Raw genomic sequence first — 6,000 nt, forward strand, 5'->3', positions numbered from 1 at the left:
CATACCTGACTCCGGACTGCACCCCGTTAGATGTTGGGGTCCCTGAGAACAAACAGCACCTATGCGGTGCTCACTTAGTGCTTCCGACAGCGCGAGGAAGACGCCCTACACTCAGTAAGTACCCTATGAATTGTGAGGTCAACAAAACCTCAAATACAAGAAAAATAGTCTCACAAACTTGTAGGCGGAGCCTTAGGATTTCTATTTGATCCTAAAATGTATTGATTTGTTTCAGCTGTTCACACAAATGTTGTTTCTCCTTTGGGCCCATTTTAAATGAGTGGGCAGTTTCTGGGCCCAAGGGTGGTGGTGGCCAGGCTGCCGGCTGACCTCACGCGCGCGCCGAAGCCAATGATGCCCAGGAAGCCGGTGATCTCCTCTCACAGCCGGGGGTGCTCCCTCAGCTGTCCTCACCGCCGCAGTGCAGTTCGAGGAGGACCGGCAAGACGGTGTGAGCCAGGCCCCCCAGGCCAGATCTCACAGGAAGCGTCCTTCTCCTTGACTGCGGTCTACGCACCACGTGCGAGAGGCTGAGCGGAGTCTCAGAAGGGGTGAAGTGGAGTGCACGCAGGGCTGCCCGCAGGGTATCCACACGTGTCAAGCAAGGAGACGCTGGTGCACCAGAGGCCCCCATATGCTCTGGGCAGTGCGGGGTGGGCAGGACGCCGGTAAGCAGCACAGTTTGTTGAATAACTGACTAGCAGAGGTCCTTCCATGGATCAAGTGACACTAACTGGTCTGTCCCAGCAGACCATGATGGATCGTTGTTAACACATAACAGTAAGTGGCAGAGCCAGAAATGCAGCTGCAGCCTCTGCCAGTTCCTGCCCTCACCAGCTCTGACCCAAGCATTTGACTTCCGCTGCCTCCAGGCCTTGGGGAGGCCCACACAACGTCCCCAGAGCATCCTGTCAGCGAAGCCTAGTGCCTCTGGACGCTCCCAGGTCCTGGGAAGGAAGCGGGTGCAGGGCGGGCGTGCTGGGCACCGAGGCTCCTCCAGGGCCTCCAGGCTCTGCCAGCACCCGCTTGACACCTCTGGAGAGGAATTTAGGGGTAACCGGGGTGCATCTTCTGGCAGGACTTAATTGGAAGAAGTAAAATGACCGAGCATTTCCCTAAGAAGAGATTCTATGTAACAGCTTTTCTTAAAATCCAAAGTCCCGAGCTGCTAAAGAAGGCCCTGAGCCATCTGTCCCCAGGTCACCTCCGCCCTCACCAGTCCATGCTGCCTGGAACTCCTGTTGACCGCAGGGGCACAGAGAAGTGCTGTCACTCCCCTAGCAAACGCTGTGTAACTGTGTGTGCCTTTATGTCTAGAGCCACAGCCACTGCAGTCCTGCTCCCCACAGCCAGCTCTGTCCTCTCAGCCGGAATCCCGTCGTTCTTCACCTCCAGCTCCACACTCCGTCTCCAGGAGCCCTCCTCACGCCCCGGCTGGGCACAGCCTGTCTTCTCTTAGCACCGGCAGTGTCACTCCTTGTATGCAGGTGTCTTCCTTTCCATGAGAACGTCAAATTCACAGCAAGGACCGTTCCCTTGGCACAGGGATGGGTCTGCAAGGCCATCAGTAGAGACTTGATTGACAAGTGAGTGAGTGAATGAATGAGTGACTGAATGAATGAATGTTCGCCAGAAACTAGAAAAGTCCTGAAAACACCCAGATTAAAACACCACATAAAAGCAAGTTCTTAAGCGATACAAAGGATGACATGCATTAGGCATTATCAGGAAATATACCACTCACAAAACATGTTCTTTAAAAGGGATGGGTTCTCTCTGCATGTCGGAGTGGCGACAGGTTGTATTACCATTAGTGTAACTGCCGGGCATCTGTATTTTCTCAGATAAATGTATAATCATAGAACGTCATGGGTTTCAAACTATAGGGAGGCTCGGGGCCCAGCCCAGCAAACGCCCGACTCTCCCAGAGCTTGGTCCAGGAAAGCGTGGCCTCAGGCCGGGTCCCCTTGCTGCAGTGACCCATCAGCCTCAGGCTGAAGCAGACAAAGGGCCTGGCCATAGGTGACGGAGCTTCAGTCAAGGGGCAGCTGGACTGCAGTACAAGAGAAGACAGCCACACAGAGCAGACCAGGGGCCTGGGAGGAGCCAGCACGGCCAGCCTAACCGGGCCCCTGAGCCACAAGCTCATCCATTCCACATCCAGCGTAAGCGCTTGTGAGCGGGGCTCTGGTCTGTGGGGATCCACTGATTCTCACTGAAAACAAATCCTGCCTCCCTAGGTGGCCCTGGAGGTGTCTGTAAGGCACCCTCGTTTGTGCTGTGAGAACATGGTGCCCCAGAGCACAGGAGTGCCCCAACAGGATGGCATAGGCACCCCCGCTCAGATGCCCACATGCGCCCTGGCGCCTGCAAGGACACGTCCCATTTCATCCTCATGCTTCACCCGGAGCACAAGCACAGGAATTATCGTGCTCGTGATTCAACAGACAAGAAACTGCTTGATGCCCAGAAATTCTAAGTTCCTGTCTCAAAACAAACAAAACTGCCAACCAACCAAAACCAAAGTGCAGTTTCCTGTCTCTTCCCAGCCCTGCAGTGCTCACCAGGAGGACCGAGACCCCACGAGGCTCCTCTGTGGTTCCCTAGCTGGCTGGCCGGGCCTTGCAGGGCCACTCCTGAGGGTTGGGGATTCGGCACGTTTGGTGAAACCTGGACTCCAGCCCAAGATCCCAGGCCGTACGGACCTGCTGCGGGCTCTGCGGTGGGCCTCACGGTGCTGTGCCAGGCAGTGGCCCCTGTGACGCTCTCTGCCTGCTCCCTCTGCCATGGCCAGGCGCCAGCTACGTGGAGGACTTGAAACAGTCCTTACTAATTAAGACTAGACTTACATGACTCCTGCTGCACAACGAGGCCATGAAAAGCTGTTAAACACATTTACGGTCACGCTTCTCTCACAGATCATGGATTTTTTCGATTCAAGAGTTCTGAGATGCAGTGTTACAGCTCTGCGATTCAGGGACGATTCTCTCGGTGAAGGAACACATACCTCAAGTGGCTATACTTGGAAGTAGAGGGGACCGAGAGCCACCCCAGATGCACTTGGGGAAGCCTATACATTCAGACCCGTCTAAGGCAAGGTCAGACAGACAGACGGACACCTGCCTCACTGCCAGTCACCACACAGCCCGCGTGCTGCAATCAGAGCCTTCAAAGGACGGAAATAAATGGGAACAAATCTGTGCCTTCACTCCAAAGAGATTCTCCAGGTTAGATGCGTGCAAGTTACGCTCTGGCTTTCTGGGGTGCCTTCGGGTGCAAACACAGAATATTCTGAACTATTCCAAAAGAAAAGCAGTTGCCTTTTCTTATGGCTCAAAATTCAGGAATTACAGCTGTAGGCAAACATAGTGTGAACACTACGAGCACCCCAGAATCACTGAGTCTCTGCAAAGAGGTACATGAGTGCACTAGTGTCCTGAAACTTCTAGCTCTAACATCCAATTCTGAGCAATGTGTGGGTAAACTTCACCTTTTTAAAATACATGTTTTGTGCATCACAGGAATCAAAGCTGAATGTCCTCCAATGATGGGAAGCTGGCGTCAGAAATGAGAGAACCTGGGTGAAATACATGCCACCACTGTTCACAATTGTCCCATCTGTCAGAGTCCCATTGATGCGTCAATGTTGATAATGAAAGCTTTGCACTCACTCATTTACTGAGTGGTATATACTGACCAGCTACACGTACCAGGAAGTGTGCTGGGAAGTGGCGAGGAAGCAGACACAGGGGGTCCCCGCCCCCAGGAATCACATCTGCTAAGTGCTGTGGGAAACAAACGAGATTCTGAGATAGTGATGGGTGGCCCTGGGGTCACACAACCTGTGAGACAGGAATGTGTGTGCTGACACCAGAGAGGAAGGGTTAGCCAGATGAGGGCGGTGGGGGAGCAGAGCAGACGAAGGTCCTGGAGTGGGAACAAGCTCTACCAGTTCCAGAAACTGGAAGGGCTGTGGAGGCTGAGTGCCGGGTGGGGTCCCTGGGTGGGGCCGCCCCACAGAGTCCCACAGGGACTCCACTGACGGCTTGAAAATAAGTGGCAGGGCACGGGGTCATCAGCCTTGTGTTCTGGAAGGGCTTCCTCGTGTCCCTGGGCACAAAAAGAACGGACTAAGCTGCTTTTAGGCCCATCTTGCTGTCGCTGCCAAAATGGCCATGCGTAATATGAATCAATTAGATCCATGTGGAACAATGTGAATACATTTCAAAACACAATTTTGAATTTTTGAAGGTTTTCAATTTGCAGAAAGATATCATAATACCGTTTCCACATATTTTAAACATGAAAAAATTGCTACATATTGTATATGGCGGTGTGAAAGGGGAGGTGTGAATTCTGGTGCACTGGTTATTTCTGAAGGAGGAAGGAAAGGGGGATGGGAGCTCCCAGGTCAGTACCATGTAAAGCATAAATGCATGACTATCTCGTTATTACATTGTTTATGGTGTCTGAGATATTCACAATTCAGAACTTCAAGTGGCACCGCGTATGTTTAAATAGCTGCCAGTACTTATCATTAGTCAGTCGGCCTTCCACTCTAACTATTGGAAGCCATACAATCTTAAACATAAATAATTAATCACTAGGTAACAAAGTAACTCTTCAGTTACTTTCTCCTCACTGCTGGAGTAACTGACTAATATATCCACTCTGCTTAAAGTTCCAGTCACATGGAAATGCAGGAAATTTAAATAAAAACCCACATTTCCTAACTTTTAAAGTTCTAAACTCTTGATTTTAAGAGAGACACGTCCGCAATCACACACGAGTCAGTGAGAGTTGGGTTAGAAGCTGTGCCTTTTCTATAAATCTCATCTACTTATCTTTCGTTATTGGTATAAATTAAAAATAAGGGAGAAACCCTTCTCTCCAATCCCTGTGGTTTGGGTTTGGTTGAGACGTAATGAACATACCCCGTTCTTCGTCCTGTGCTGTGCCTACGTCGCAGCTCAGATGTAGGATACCCGCAGCAGTGCCGGGCGGGAGGCTCACAGAACTCGGCCAAACTCGGCTCACGGCGGCCTGCCCTCAAACCCAGGACAGCGACAGAGTATGTGAGACGCGCCAGGCGTGGCACGTGAGGAAGGTCCTGGCACCGGCAGCCGTGTGGGCATGGGTGCAAAAACCAAGTGTCTAGACCTCTGTTTCGAGATTGAGTCCAAGGACACTGTGCTGCTGTTTGCCGTCTGTGGTCTCTGGGCCTCCGACTCTACACGGTCGGCACAGGGAGGGGCCAGCAGACTGCTTTCTGGGCCTGGCCCCTCAAATGTGGGTGTGACGTGAATGGCTGCGGTGACATCAGGATGACAGAAGACATCTCCTCTCACAACGATGATGTGGGGAAACAGCTCCCACCTTGGCAACACCACAGGAAGTCGCTTAAGCCAGAGCTCGGGGAGCCTGTGATGCCTGGGTGGCAGTGGACAGCACGTCCCCCGCCGTGTCCAGTGTCTGCAATTCCGTGAAGACGCGGAAACTTGCTGCGTGCACACGACAGCTGAGGCAATCAAGCCAGGCAGTGATGCGTGTCTGCCAGGCCTCCCTCGTCTCTGCCCAGAATCACAACACAGCTTGATCTTCTGTTCTGATGAGATGTCCCCAGCACGTCCTTACCAGGCAGGTGTGGGCTGCAGTCCCTAAGCAAGAGTCAGGCCCAGGGACTAGAACAGAGCGCTTTCAAGGAACTGCCCACTTGGGCCAGACTGCATTTCAGGGCTGCCCTGGGCCAGGGCCCGCTCTGGACCTCCCACTGGCCCTTTCTGAACAGGGGCACCAAGCTTCATTTCATACATCAACATGGCTGGGCCACGGCACCCAGGTGCCTGCTCAAACATCAATCTGTGTTGTCGTGAGGGTACTTTTTGGATGAGATTAACATTTAAATGACTGGGCTTGGAGCAAACCAGATTATTCTGCATGTTGTGGTGGGCCACGTCCAATCAGTTGAAGACACCACAGCCCCTCCCCACCCCCCGCCCC

Source organism: Rhinolophus hipposideros, assembly GCF_964194185.1.
Source record: "Rhinolophus hipposideros genome assembly, chromosome: 4".
In the NCBI taxonomy this organism is placed as follows: Eukaryota; Metazoa; Chordata; class Mammalia; order Chiroptera; family Rhinolophidae; genus Rhinolophus; species Rhinolophus hipposideros.